The sequence below is a fragment of the Thamnophis sirtalis genome, unplaced genomic scaffold (assembly GCF_051295495.1).
Source record: "Thamnophis sirtalis isolate CommonGarterSnake01/CBP01778 unplaced genomic scaffold, rThaSir2_p1.2 scaffold_6, whole genome shotgun sequence".
Taxonomy (NCBI): domain Eukaryota; kingdom Metazoa; phylum Chordata; class Lepidosauria; order Squamata; family Natricidae; genus Thamnophis; species Thamnophis sirtalis.
Genome location: NW_028261386.1, coordinates 61,579,258 through 61,595,565, shown reverse-complemented (window position 1 = coordinate 61,595,565; position 16,308 = coordinate 61,579,258). Strand labels below are relative to the sequence as shown.

Sequence of the window (16,308 nt, the reverse complement as noted above, 5' to 3'; positions counted from 1 at the left end):
AAATATCTTCAAAAAAAATCAGTGTCCATTTGCCTGTTGAAAAAAGCATCTTTGGGACTATTTTGGAACCTGAGTTGAGAAGCAAAGATGATGATATTGTATATTCTGTCTTACTTTTGCTAACATAGCAATTCAAGACAATGTGAGAATTCTATCTTACATAAAAATCCTGACTGACAGTTTTAAAATTTCTATTTAACCTTCCTCCAATAAATAGTCTGAGAATATGATACTTCTATATAATGAAATGTTTGGATTAATTTAATTCAAGCACCCATCTCCATAGAGGGTGTTATTGTTTATAATACAAAAAGAAAGAAACAATCACAAGAAAACCTTAAGTTGAAGGCAGCATGTTATAATAATATGAATGACATTAAAGCAAAATTGTATCACATTTTGGTGGAAGAACTGAAATTTGAGATATTGCATTCTCAGCATGGTTACACAATTAACTTCAGTTGGTAGAAATTTCATACAAATAATGTTATGACAGCTGTGTAGCATTAATTATTGGGCTAGTGCACGGTTGTCAAACTCAGCATGTTACATTGCCATCACCTGACATTCCGTGACATTTTCTCCATTCACGGAACTGAGGTGGGTGTGGCCTGCGCATGATGCATCTGGTCCACAGGCCACCAGTTTGACACCCCTGGGCTAATGGTTCTCTGTCAACCATTATAATACTTTATAAAAGCCACAGCTAGATTCACATAATATAAAAATGGTGTGTAAACCCAGTCAACCAGTAAATGGAAAACATCTGATGTTGGTCTATATTCTTAACTCTTTTTTTTCTTTTTGTGCATATGTATGTCTCCAAGATATAATATTGTTCCTTTGACTATTAAGTGAGTGGGCAGGGGAGAGAAACTACTAGCAGTTTGCAAGCCAGTGGAACTGTACACAGTTCAGTAGGGAGATGATAGGTGCCTCATGTGTTTTCACAAAATTTACATTTTGCTACTTGTGATCTTTGGGATGATTACAAAAAAGGCCCACCTTCCTTTCCTTCCTTAGTATATTTGTTTTAAGATTGTCATCTGTAATTTTTATTTCAGAATAAATAAACAGTATAAGCAATAAGAAAGAATCACAGACAAACTGAAGGTATATTCATTTTTAGAAGAGAATGGGACAGTTCTCTCATTTTTTTTCTGCATTTAATTACCTCACTCTTAAAAAGTTAATAGTATGGTTCTTCATATGTGGAGATTCATATGAGTCAAGGGCACTAATTCTATAGCTTTTCCTTTGCTTGGAAACCAAAGCAGGAGGGACTAGTACAAGTTATACATTTGCTGTGGGTTTCTTTTCTCAACTATAACACATAAAAAGTGCAGTTAATATGGATCAACACAACTCCTACTTGTGAGAGCCAATCTGCTTAATACTGTATTATAGTATTAAGACTAAGACTAATTATCAAGACTAAGTTGATAATTTTGTTCTTCTTACTGAAGAAAGAGAAGGATGAAACTGGTTTTTCTCAGGTCCACAGAACTAATGTGGTTGATTCTGGAACTCCTGGAAGATGTTTTGACTGAGCACACTTTTTCTTTCAAAGTGGATCAATATTCATCATAGACAATCTTTGAACCATTTGGATTGTTGGACTAAATGTCTTAGGACCTGGGAAAACTCCAGAAGGCTTCAGGATGAGGAACAGATTTCTACACTCATGCTTTTTCCTATCCTCAAAATCACCTTGAACCTATCACAATTACATTAGGCTTTTACTAACCAGGTGTGGGATAGTTTGGCTTTCCCAGAGAAATAATGAAAAACAACCAATCAATAAAACAAACAGAGTGTAAAACATTTGAGAATGAAGTAGAGAAGTAGTCAGTCTCAATTTCCTGGTGGAAATAATCTTTGGAACAATTACTTCTTGAAAAGATCTTCTTGAACTTAACAGCATGGCTGCTGTTTGACCTCTGCATATTAAGCCATGGCATTTCACAGTAGTCAACAAACAAGGAAGACAAAGACAGTCAAAGAATGGGGCTTTAATTAAACTAAATCCTATGGTGACATTCCTTCAACTTCAACAATGTAATCACAGAAATTGGTTGTATAAAATTTTCCTAGCAGTTCAAGCCCACTGCTATTAGAAAATAATTAAGAAAGGTCAGGTTTTTAAAAAATGTAACTTTTGTTTGAAGTAGAAAATAAGAAAAAGGAATGCTGACTCGGAGCTTTAGAGGATTTGTGGTTTTGGTTTTTGATTGCTTATTTAGAACTGTTATTTTCAGTTCAATTGGACCTAGGTATACCTTTGGCACATATTAACCAGGAAAATGTCTAAGTTTGCATCAACTTCCTTTAAAATGTCTTCTAACAGTCTGAATATTACCGTAGTTCATTACTTATTTTGATTAGATTCAGATTTAGATTTATTTTATTTGTATGCCGCCCTTTTCCGGGAGGGACTCAGGGCGGCGAACAACTCAAAGGGGGAAAGGGAACATAAAACACGTGATTAAAATAACCAAGAATCACACAGCCACACAGGTCGAGAGGGGAGGGGAACTCATCAACCCCAGGCCTGCCAGCACAGCCAGGTTTTAACGGCTTTCCAGAAGGCCTGGAGAGAGGTGAGGGTCCGAATCTCTGCGGGGAGTTCGTTCCAAAGGGCCGGAGCTGCCACAGAGAAGCCCCTCCCCTGGGTGGTAGCCAGATGGCATTGGCTGGTGGACGGAACCCGGAGGAAGCCGACCCTGTGTGATCTAACGGGTCTTTGGGAGGTAATTGGCAGCAGGCGGTCTCTCAAGTACCCAGGTCCAATACCATGAAGGGCTTTATAAGTTGCGACTAGCACTTTGAAGCGTATCCGGAGACCGATCGGTAACCAGTGCAGCTCGCAGAGGATAGGTGTAACGTGGGTGTACCGAGGTGCACCCACAATCGCTCGCGCGGCTGAATTCTGGACGAGTTGGAGTCTCCGAATACTCTTCAATTAATATTAATATTAATATTTCTGCAACTGTTTCTATTAAATCCATGAGAGATTCAAGAGTGTTTTCTGATCACAGAGAGTTGCAAACTTTTTGGATATTCCTATCTACAGTAGGCATCCTTTGGGTTTTCTGGCGGATTCCCCAGAATTCTTTCTGCAACCCTGCAACCCTGCTTAGTTTCCAGGCTTAGACAAAGGTGGCCACGCTGTCAACTACTAATGTTCTGAAAAAAGGTGATTGCAAACCACTTTCATATTGCTGCCCAAAACAGTCATGCATCCTTGAAGTAATCAAGTGTCAAGCATAACTAGCAGATTTTATCTATGTTTCATTCAAGTATGTTTACAATTCCATTATTTTTACCATATTGCTTTATAGTCAATAATAAAATGGCCATTCATGGTTCCTTCTTTTAAAGACACAAAATAGTGTGCAATTTTTTCAGCACTTCATAATACATTATCAGAAAAGCTACATAGTACAAAAAGGAACAGCTAATTATGTAGAAAAGTTTAGGATATAAGCAATGTTACGTAGATTGATCCAAGATCTATGATTGCCAAGGGTAAAGAAAAAAATAGTGGATTCTTAAATCAAGGTATAGAATTCCTATAACCAAATTTCTTTCGTATATGAGAAGAAGACACAATTCTAATAGTGTTCTTCTACCACATAGAAGTAAAAACATAATAAGAAGAAAGGACTAAAATTTGCAGAGCTATTGGTAGCACAAATCTCCTTTCTGAGGCACCACTTCACTTTTATTAATGATAGGGCTTGTTTTGCCCTGCTCTTCCAAGGCTTCCCTCATACTTAAACTGTGTTTTTATCAGAATGACCTATCAGAGAATCTGATGAAGCACTGCCCAGAGGCTAGTGCCAAGACAGCATAAATAGGACATATTAAGAAGGCTTTGTGTCTTAACATCACAGCAAACTGACCTTCTGATCTTGAATAAGTAGAACAGGGTCAGATCTGGTTAATCTCTTGATGGCAGATAATCAGGAAACATCAGGATTGCAGACCAGACAGCGATGTAAAAGATCAGAAGAAGATAATGAAAATTATTCCCATAATGTTACCAAGAAAATAGCAGGACTATATCAACATAATTACCAATATGCAAGCTGTACTTATTTTTAAAGTAAGCTTTCAAAGAAGACTTTCATTCCTTTCAATTTCTTTAAGCATCTTAAAGTGAATTTGAACCTGGGGAATATTTTATGTAAGTGTGGATATAAACATCCTCAACCCTGAGCTACAAATACTTTCTTCTATAGGCATATCTTTTCCATATCATTAGTTTTTTTTTATTGCAGATCTTGGATAGCATTTATGAAACGACTGCAAATATTTTAAACTAGTAACCCGTGTCAATATTTTCTGAGTTAGATTTGCAAATGGATAACCTGTGAAAACATGTCTAGTATTTCTGGATCATTTTGGAGTGCATAGTTTCACAGTTATTTATAGGCTGAATTTTTAGTGCATAATATTCCCAAGATGATTTATCAACATAAAAATATAAAATACATTTTAAAACAGCACCATTACACCAACATCTGGGAAACCCAGTGAGCCTTTTGCCAAAAAGAATGTGAAGACTGGACTTTTGCTCTGCAGCAAATCCTTGGGAAATGTGTGAGAATGAGAAAGAAAGTTATATTTACTGATTCTGAGCAGGAATTCCCAAAACTCTCTTCCCTCCCTTCCAAGATCTTTCCAGTTTTTTAGATCTTCACTAAAAAAGTATTGCACTCTTGTACCACTGACAATTTACCTAAAATGTGATATCCTTGTGCCCCCTTGGAATTTGATAGTAGTAAAGCATGCATGTGTATAATGCTTAGCGAATGGTTTGACATGGAACAGATGAAAATTGTGCAATGCCCCTTATTTGTTTAGTGTATTTATAGATGATATGTGATGTTATTAGAGATACATTGGGTAAAGTCATAAGTATGCATATAATTGTCCATACATAAGAATCCACATTGCTGGAAGTAATTGCAGGGAATGTTAGATAATCATATTCACTTACAAGTAAGCCATGAGTTTTAAGTGTCAAAATACACCCTCAAAATTGTATTTGGCTTGCCCGAAATTGAATGAGGAATCACCCATCAAGTTCTGCTTACAATTGTTCTGAATATTAATTAAGACATTCTCAACAAGTTCATCAGATATTAATGTACAGTCTCTGCTGGAAACAGCCCAAATTTGTAGCAGTTGTATATGATTGACTTAGGCAATATTTTCCCCAGGAGAGCCAAATTGTAGAACTGTACTCATAAAAGTATGGTAAATACCTTCATTATTTATAATTTATTTTTTTTAGAAAAAATCAATCCTTTTTCCATCTTGGTTAGAAAAATATGTCAGAGAGTTAGATGTGCCAGCTCCTAGGAAGTATAAGGAAACAAGACAGGATAGGTTCCTTAAAGGGGCTTCTTATGAGCTGCTGTAGCTATCTTGAAATCAGGAGGAAGCCGCTTCTACTAATCTCCCAATAGGTCACATTAGAGATTCTGGCTGCAGAGACTGTTTAGAAGGGTAGTTGTGCTAACTCTCTGCTACAGTTCCAGCAGGTTCCATCCAGAAAAATCAGCATTTTTTTTCCAATTTCCAAAGTGTGCGCTACAGAGAGGATTTGTTCAGCTTCATGGAAGCAAGTACTACAGAGCTGTTGCTGGCATTGCCCTATGCATTTTGACCGCCCACTGCCAGGCAGTTTCTCGCCAGAAGCCCCATAGGAAAAGTTTTAAGGTCCAACTCCAACACAAAGAGGCTATTATTGGAATCTGTTTGTAGGCCTGACTTACGGCAGTGGATAAAACCACCCGGCAGTTGTTCAAATTCAACACTAAACCAACAAATCCTCAATTTACTGTGTATTCAAATTCAGTTTAATCCTATGGAAGAGTCATCCTTTCATTAATTGCCAAGGCAAACAAGCCTGGCATTTTATAGGATCTGAACGAAAAACTCTTTGCCCAACAGTTGGATTGGCAAAATTTATCTCACCACTGGCGAGCTGTATTTAGATGCCAAATATGTCCACAAACACATGGGCACTTAATCCAGTCCATCATTCACCAATCAAATCTCCTTACTGTTGATTCTGGCAAAGCATAACCATACTGAGTGAAAAACTCACTTCGCAGCATACAGAGCTACCTCCCACAGTCTCTATCAAACAGCCAGGTATTCCATCAGCCCAAGCCAGCAGTGAGTTTTGTGATGGAAAGGCTTGTTTTTTCAGCTCTTCTGTCCCTCCAGCACCTTTTAATGGAGCACTAACAGTGGTGGGATTCAATTTTTTGTACTACCGGTTCTGTAGGCTTGCTGGGCATGGCATGGCTTGGTGGGAGTAGCTTGGTGGGGATGGCAGGGGAAGGTTACTGCAAAATCCCCATTCCCTCCCGATCAGCTGGGACTCGGGAGGCACAGAATAGATAGGGGTGGGGCCAGTCAGAGGTGGTATTTACCAGTTCTCTGAACTACTCAAAATGTCTGCTACCAGTTCCCCAGAACTGGTCAGAACTTGCTGAATACCATCTCTGAGCACTAAGTATGCAAAACAACTCAGTCTTAGGTAGGGCAATGACAGAACTGACAAAATGGAGTTAGCTTAACCTTGTACATGTCTGGGTCTGCATACCATTAAACTAAATGATCCCTGGGGAATTAATTTATTACCCCCTCATTAATACATTTTAATATGTAGTGGGACCAAAGACCATATAGGAGAGCTCTCAAAACCGAAACGTCTCAAAACTGAAAGTACAGTGTGGTATAAATTATATTACTGGACTCCTTGTAATACCATGGGAAATTATATATGCAATAGCATGAAATCTTTCTAAGTTTCAACTTGAACATCCATGTCTCTAATAGATCTGCTCCCTCTGCTGGTCAGAAAACTACTTGCTTCTTGCAACTTGTCTGTCTGCAGCCCTTGGATTTGCATTTATCAAACCCCTTTTGAAAATCCATCTTCCGAAGGTCTGGGTTTGAAGGTTACTCTTTCCTACACCCATCCCAAATTGCTCAGGTCCCACAGCATCATATGCTAATATCTTGGATGGAATTAAAGTTTTCAGAACCCCTAATTCAGTTTGTATTCCTCCTGCCTTTTGTTGTTGCATTTTTTAGAAGAAGCTGAATTGCATTTAATTTGGGTAGTTTGAAAGAACATTAGTTTACAGACAAGACTATTTTACACGGTCACAGATTAGCCTAAAAATTTACCACATAGGCTTTTATCGGTTCCCAGTAAGCTACATTGGAAATGGATCTTCCAGATCATTGTCTAGTACCACAGCTTTCCTTATAGATTCAATGGCTATGTATTACAATCAAATGCAATCTGGTAGCATTTTGCAGCAGTGAAGAATGTCCCTCATCAGAACAACAATTTGCAAAGATTTGGTCAAGTAGGACACTTACTGTCAAGATAGCAAATTAGCAAGGCTTTAATTAAAGCTTGTAGAAGATGTAGCCAACGCCCAGCCAGATTGCCCACCCCCATGGTCTCTGAAGTTGGCACCCTCAATTTAAACTCCAAAGTCTTTTAACAAGATGCTTGTGGTATATAATGAACATAAGCCTCCTTACATGAAAAGCACCAGACCCAAAACCAACCCAGTGGCATTTCCTGATTCCAAATTTAATGGGTACCATTCAAATTTGGGTTTTGGCTATTCATGGTATTTAAGCTGTAACCTGGAATTTTGTGGGTATTTTATGTTCTAAATAGAGTACACAGCATAGGCAAAATCTTTCCCAGGACACTGCAAAGTGCATTCATGTCTCCTTCAACATTTACAAGATTCCAGTGCCCTGCTCAGAATATTTGCCTTACCAAATTTCAGTGAAATAAACCAAAACATGCAAATCACTTCTTCTTGTTCTAAAATCTAAAGGAAATAGTTTCTATGCATGATTTTAGCCACACACAAACACACACACATACACACACACACACACACTAAAATCAAGAATTGGTGGAAAGAACCAGCTGCTGAAGAGGTGGCCACTTTGTTTGATATTGAAAATATTCTTATTGGACAGGTGGGCCAGAAAAACTTTGAAGTCCATTGGTTTAACTTTGAGAAATGTAAAATGAAGCTACTGGATTTAACATACAGAAGAGGGCGCAGACATATTCTTCATTGCCCTAATGAATCCTGCACTGGGGGATGGGCTGGAATAGATGACCAACAGGTCCTTTCCAATTGAATGATTATATTATTTTAAAATGTTGATCTTTGACTGTAATATTGGTCAATGATTTTGATAAGAAAATTGTTTCATTACCTTAGATACATATTACATATATATAGAAGAAAATAATCCATGGTATTAGTCATGATTGACAACTCAATAAATACATTTGAGGCATACAGACTTCTATTTCTCTAAAGATGCAAGATGGGAGGATCTGGAATAAGAACACTTGACCATGGCTGCATGATAATTAGTAATTGGTTAAAAGCTCATGCCTCAGAAGCATAAGATTCGGTGAAAATTTCTGTGATGGATTCCTTTTCTCTCTGTTAGTGCAATTAAGTACAGTACAGCTTGTTAGAACAATTTGATTACAACTTGTGTATCAGAGCAACTAAGGAATGTGTCTGTTCCTGCATTATGAAGGATACTTGTGTATCCTTTAATTACCATGTCTTCTTATTAGGCTGTACATGTAGTTCTTGCTTAATTATGTTAATCAGTATTTGCAACTCCATCACTAAGGGCCAGGGTCATAAAGCATGATGTATATGATGGCGCCGTCTTATAGCAGTTCCAGTTCTGATTGCTGATGTTAAGTGACTCCAGAATTTAAGCACAATGGCATATGGCCAACATTTGTGACCTCCAGCTGACTTTCCCATTGATTTTGCCCATTGGAAGCAGCAGAGCAGGTTACAAATGCTGATGACTGTAGGACATTGCCATGTTGTAATAGCAAGCTAGTTACCAAGTGCCTGAATCATGATCATATAACCATGGGGATACTGTGATAGTTGCAACCACAAGGACCTGTCATAAGTCTCTCTCGTTCAGCACTGTCATAATGTCAGTCACTGAGCAAGTGATTATTAAGTGAGGACTGCTTGTATTGTAACTGAGTGCCCTTAAGATTAATCTTCTATATAAGATAATGCAGCTCTTGTTCGTGGATCTTTAAAAAAAAAAAGATAAAATACAAAAGTAAATAGGAAAATGGTGGGGACATTGGTGAAATGCTACCGATTCAGACCAGTTTGCCCAAACTGGTAGTAAAAATGCTACCGTGGAAGTAAAAAGTAGTAGTAAAAGAATGTTACTGATTCAGGTGAACTGGTATTTCCAACCATCAGCTATGACGTGCGATTTATATTAGCTAGGAAGTGGGATTTCCTGCTTTCTAGCTAATCTAAATCACGTGGCACAGTGGATTCCCCTCCCCCAAACTGTTTGCTTACCTTTGCAGGTGTACTCAATACCAGGCTCCACCCACCCACCCGCCCAGACAACATCACATTGATGCTCTGCGTACATGCTCACATTGCTTCTGAACCAGTAGCAAAGGTAAGTTGATTTCACCCCTGGGTGAGGAGGAAGAGGGGAAAGAGAAGTAAGAAAAAAAGAAAAGAAACATTGACTGCTGACTCTCTCTGTTGCAGTAAAATAAGACATTAACATCAAATTTTTCTTGTTCATGGATTTTTTTAAAAAAATAATTAATTAATTTATAGAAAGAGCAAAAATGTCAATTTCTATATAAACAGTGTGTTGTCTGGATATAGTTATTTTGAGTAATAATCATCATAATAACAATAGCATTTGTAACATTAGTAGTCATCATATAGTAGCAATAACATCTCATCATAACATTGATAATATACATATAGTGACAATAGTGCTTACTTATTCATTTAGTAAGCCATTTTTACAAAATTAGTCACTCTCCTGCGTTTTTAAACTGTTTCTGCTTGAAAACCTTTCATAGAATGAATCCTATATTAAGAATTATTCAGTGTCTTCTTGGTCTTTAATTTTAAGTGTTAATCTGTCCATTTCTGCACATTGTATTTTTTAAATTACATTCTCTTCTGTAGGGATCTCTATGCTCTTCCAATGTTGCACAAGTACAATTCTAGCTGCTAACACATGTACATATTTCCTTAAGTACATATTCCCTCTGATGACATGATGCCCAACAAAAATATTTCTGGTTTTAAGTTTATATGTTCCCTTGTTTGGGAATCTTGATCAAGAGATCAGTGACTTGGTATAGCTCCTAGCTTTGGACTAATAAAATGATCGTTTGGATCATTTGGCATTTGGACTAAAAAATTTGGCATTTTTCGGGGTGCCAGAAAGATTTTCCACTAGAAAGGAAACAGCAATATTCCCTAGAGAAGGGGAAAGGGGAGGAAGGTAATCACAAAACATACATCATGCAGTCACAATGCAAACTCCATGACAAACTTGCACCCCCAATGTCTGATGCAAATATCTAAGCATGTTTTTTGCGATGCCATCAATGCACATGTATCATTGTGATATAGTCTCAGTTTATGCTGCTAAATCCAGCCTGCTATTAACGGTAAAACTGGGGAAGCTTAAAGTGTGGTATCCCAACAGTCTGCACTAAGGCAGAATGTAGACCCATGTTCAGTTACAAATGCCATATATTTCAAGAAAGGGATGGAAATATTACTAGGAATCCTGTTCCCACAGAGATTTCCCTACATTCTCAAAATCTGAAATGGCTGCAGTAATCTAATATTAAAGATTAAATTTTAAAGGCATTTGCTATGGTTGCAATTTATAAACTATAGTAACCCTGAAAAGAGAGAGCAAAGAAATGCCCCTTGCCTTCCTTAAAATTAACCCATAACAATATAATAAAGAGCATCAAGTTAACTCATTTTGATTGATGCCATAACTCTCCATGACTCAAAAACCACATTTGATATCCAGTCAGTATTTACACACAACAAAAACCATACAAGTCACATAAATATTCCCTTATAGAAACTTTCCCTGATTTATATCCATTTTAACATATTTTGTCTCCTTCCTTGTGTGCAATAATATCTGAAATGGATATTATTTGGCTTCAGATAGTAGCTCTAGGCTGTTCTTATTTTGTTTCCTAGCTCAGACAAAAACAATTGCTCTTCCCTACCCCACACCCTTAATGGATTCATTGCCATTTCCTTAGATACAGGTAACTTGAAAGGAAGATGATATAAGGATACCGGAAAACTTGTTAATAATTGCTCCAAGGTAACAATGAATCCATGATCTGTTTTGGTACAGGTGCTTGCATAAATAATGATCATAATTAACTTGACTCTATCTGGGGGAATTTTTTAGAAATGTGATCTTCTAACAAATACAAACTTGACAATAATGAATACATTTTGTGTTTGTCCTTCAATATGGATTCCCAAAGATGTGAGTCTTTATAAAGCCCTCTAGAAGATGTTGTTGTATATAGTTTTAAGCAATACTGCCAGTAGTCAGGGATGCTGAAAGCTGAAGTTGAGAAACCTCTGGAAATCCACAGATTTAATATACCTGCTGCTCTATTTATATATATTGGTTTGTTGGTTTGAACTATTATTTAAAAAAAGATCCACAAAAGCATCAAGTATATGATAGAGGCTATTAAAAAGTTATAGCAAGGAAATTTTAACAATCTTTTTAACTGTTGTGACCCACCAGCGACCAGCAGAGTTGGCAGCAGATTCAGACAGTGAGGAGTTTGGGAAGAAACATGGGCCAGTCCTAGAGTCTGATAAGGGCTCTGTGTCGGAAGCAGAGAGGGGGCCAGAGCCGTATCCCTGTTATCCGCTGCTTCAGAGTCAGACAGCAGTGAGGCAGACAAACAGCTGGAGTCTGTTTGTTAATAAAAGGGGTTTTTGTCGGGACAAGAAGTTTGCTTCATGCTCTAGGGAAGCCTAGGCCAGAACACTAAACTCAGAATATTGAATCATTAGTTGGCTGATACTTATATATTCCAAGAATTCAAAAAAGGCCAGTTTATGACCTTGCTGTGGTGACTCATGTCGATCACCACACATCTGGATTACTGCAATGTGTTCTGTGTGATTGCTTTAGAAGACTGCTCAAAAACCTGAGTGTCAGTAGGTTTCTGGAGGCAGTCCAAAGTGTTGGTTTGATCTATAAAAACTTATATGGCTTGGCATCAGGGTTCTCCATGGGACTATCTCCTCAAATTTGAACCATCCAGGGTGTCTCTCCTGGGGAGAACTTTAGTAATGTCCCAGCAGGGGAGGAGTTAAGGCTTGGAGGCAATGATTCTCATGATAACCCTCCTCCTCTGGAAACATCTTCACTCAGAAGCAATATTGTCTCCATTGTTAACGACCTTCCAATGTGGACATACAAGGTTACTCCGAGAGTTTTGGGATATATTATTATCTCAACATGGGTCTGTTACATGATTTAAAATTAACTTAATTTTAACTCTATTTTACAGTAAACATTGTTTTGTTTTATAATGGGAAATAAAATATATACTATTTTAACCTCCAAGAGTCATAAGAAGTGGCAGTATACATGTATGCATGCATACATGCATACATACATACATACATACATACATACATACATGAATAAATTTGAAAAGTCTGTTCTTTTGAAAAACAAATGTTTTTTTGCATCTTCTCTCTTTGCTTTCACTTTTATTTTATAATTATTAAATTCCAAGCAATACATGGGTCAATCAACTCAGTTTCTTTTGATTGAAGGTCAGAAGCAGTTAAACAGTGTCTCCCAATAAAATGATATGATCATGCATTTTTGTTGTGATGTTGTTTTTACTGTTTTGTGTGTTGCCCACTATATAATATAAGCAGGTACAAACTTTGTATTTTAAAATAAATGCCTACAAATAAATAAATGTATATACCAAGAAGTTAATCGTTGTCTAAAGAGGTTCTTGTGAACATTTCACTCAATATAAATAAAAAATAAAAATAAGGGCAATTATTTCCAGTTGTTAACCACTGCTGTGCAACACTTTGCAATAATGTGAGTAACAAAAGTTTTCTTGTCCGATAGAATAAAATTAATGTAAAAGTCTTCAGACCAATTTGGCACATTGAATAACAAAGAAAAGACAAAGTTCCTGTAGCTTCTCAGAGTAAAAACACCAAAGTAGCAGCATGTGAAGGATGAAAGCACAAGTGTCAGAGGCAATTGAGTTCATTTCTCTCAATGACATTCCTAAAGGAAAGTTTTGGTAGTATTAAAATAAACGTCCTTTTCCTTTTAAAATAAAAATAAAAATCCACTATAACCAATATCAAGTCTGTTGTGACATTACTCACAATGCAATTCCCCTGACAAAACGGTATCATCTCACAACACACACACACACAAACACACATTTTTTTAAAAAAATTCCCACTAGGGGGAAAAATGTGGGAGGGAGAAGAAACTCAAAAGAGCAGTGCCGAAGTCAGCAACAACATCACTGTAAGGAGTCTGTGTTTGTCATCAGAGAGAGAGAGAGAGAATATAATGTGCCTTTCTTGCTGCTGAGACTTTGCTGGGAACATTTGATGTAAAAAGAAAAAAAGAAAAGGTGCAAAACTCGACTTTGTTTCTTGCTTGTACCTGACTCTTTTAGATGAAGTCTGCCTGAAGACGGATGCAGAAAAACTCAGGAAAAGTAACCAGTCATTCTGTCCGAAGAAAAAAGAATTGAAACAATTCTACACTTCCATCAAGGTAATGCTGATTGTTTCTCTCTAATGCCATTTGAGATCAGTTTTGGGAAAGGGTACTGGGGAGGGAGATGGAGGGAAAGAGAAATTTATATTTTGGATAATTTGGTGGTGGAGGTTATGCCAATGGGGAGATGCTCATAGGGAAGGAAGTGCTCCACCAATTCTTTGCCTAATCGATGTATTCAGAGTTTGCAAGCACAGATCAATGGTGCCTCCCCAAGTTTTGATAAATACTACCTGATGGCCCCGAGAGTCATTCTATAAGCATCTGTGTATTTTCTTAGATATGGATTTTTCAGTCCTGCTTGCATTTTCTCCAATAACTAGATGTGTTAACTCAAAATTGCACAACTGTTGTGACAGCTGATATTTGGGAGTCCAGAAAGAATTTTATGGAAGAAAAACCTCCTGAGAAACCAGTATGTGTATATGAACTGCTACCATCTCTCTTTCTTTCCCTTTCTCCCTTCCCCCCACTCCCCAAAAGCTTTTGTGCTGAAGGCTGCAGGGTCTTTAACACTTTGAAGAGCACTAACATTATCCAGCCTGTCACAGCAGCTCACCTTCTCCCTGAGAGATTAGATTCCTAATAAATTTCTAAAATGTGGTTTGTGTCAGGCTAGTAGCAACATGTACCGAGTGCTCCAAGCAAAATTTCAAAAAAAGAAATAATCTGCCTGAAGATGGTTAGCTGCTATTAGCTGCATCCCTGGAGCTGCAATGAAGCCATTTCAAATTTGAAAAAGAAATTGGAAAAATACCTTTAGGATGGTCCTTCCTTCCTTCCTTCCTTCCTTCCTTCCTTCCTTCCTTCCTTCCTTCCTTCCTTCCTTCCTTCCTTCCTTCCACAAATGCTAGATCAGAAAATGATAAAAATGTCATTATTTATTCACATGGCAAACTGAAGCTAAGTCACAAGATTTTCCCTCGGAGATTCAGCAAAGATAATTAGTGTGTATGTTACACATATTTGTATATGGAAGGCAAAGTGAGTTCCTGCCATCCTTGTTAAGGCAACCCAGAAGGTAGCTCAGCATTTACAATTACATCCCAATTAGATGAAACAAAAGATAGTGAAGTCTGATTACTTAAGTTGCAAAGAATGACTCCATCTCTTTTCCCTTTATCATTTTTCTGAGTCTAACCTGTTACTAAACTTTGAACAGACTTGTTTTTCATTTTAATTTGACAAATTGTTTAGGAAACCCAAGAATGCTGGAATAAAAAGGAACTGCATTTTCTCTTACTGTTATCAAAATGACAATATTAGGAGAGATTGCACAGTCGTGATAACACTAAAAAAACCTAGCCCTCACACTGAATAATCAGGGTTTTGGTTGACCTGAAGTAGAGAACCACGTCACCTGGACTTAAATTCAGCCCGTAGTCTCAATAAACATTTAGCCAATATTGATATTGGTATTGTGCTAACATTCTTCAGTTGTTTTCACCCTCTCTTTGTTTTCCTAACTTATGTTTGCAGTTTATTTTTTTATCATGCTGTGAGTTGAAAGTTTGTTACTGTTATATGATGAAAAGGGATCCATTTCCTTTGTAGAAAGTTCAAAGCAATCTTAGTAGGGTTAAGTAACTTTCTGAAAGAGAGCCAGTTTGTTGTAATGATGAAAGCATCAGGCTAGAAACTGGGAGACTCTGAGTTCTATTCCTGCCTTAGGCAAAAGTCAGCTGAGTAACCTTGGGCCAGTTCCTCTCTCTCAGCCCTAGGAAGGAGGCAATGGCAAACCATTTCTGAACAATGTTGCTGTCAAGCGCCAGAAAAATCAGGAGATCCAGGCAGTTCAAATGGGTATAAAGATTTTTTTTTGCAAGTTTAAGCTCTCTATAAGAATCTGAACTACTAACAGTCAAAGCAATTTGGCGGCAGATAAGGAATTCAATTGGGCTGGATTTAGACCTCTTGCGGGTGCAAAAGGACTCATGACTGAGGACATGCTTGAACCCTACCTCAGGCTCATGTCAAACACTTTCCAAGAAAACTGCAGGGACTAATTCAGGAAGTTTCAAAGTCTGACTCAAAGGCATCCCTCCCCCTCCACAAAGAAAAACACAGCCCTTTCTGAAAGCTATTTCAAACAACTCAAATTCAATATACACCAAAGAGGAGCTCATGTCAACTTACAGTCCTATTTGGCCCTAATTGTGTATGAATAGTTACTTGTTATTCAGAAGCATATTTTATACATGTTCAAAACCCACACCTGTTTGTTTATGAAAACATCACATAAAATCAATTTATTAGAATAAATTATTTTATTAAATTAATTCCACATTAAATCTAATTAAGCTTAGCCTTTGTTTGAAGATGAAATATATTCCATCAAAAAACATTTATTTCACTTTCTCTACTTCACATTCTCTATGCAGACATTCTAATAGATACCACATGCCTAAGGTATCACATCTACAGATGCTTTACCTTGTATGTTATCGGTAACTGACAAATCTTCATTTAATTAAACTAATGCCCAGGTAGCGGGAAGGAATTAGAGCTGAAATATTCATTGCTGGTTCCCGACCACTGATTGGCTTTGTTGCATAGGGAATGTCTTAGGAAATAAAGGCAATGAGA

The 16,308-nt window shown here is 37.4% G+C and overlaps 1 protein-coding gene across 1 annotated transcript in view; it reads left to right on the top strand.

Moving 5' to 3' along the window:
• Positions 1-13,478: 13,478 nt before the first annotated feature.
• Positions 13,479-16,308, top strand: part of VIT (vitrin) — a 48,194-nt gene continuing 45,364 nt past the window's right edge. The window contains exon 1 of the mRNA XM_014073562.2: positions 13,479-13,719. The gene's annotated coding sequence lies outside the window, so the exon portion shown is untranslated. The remainder of the gene's footprint in view (positions 13,720-16,308) is intronic.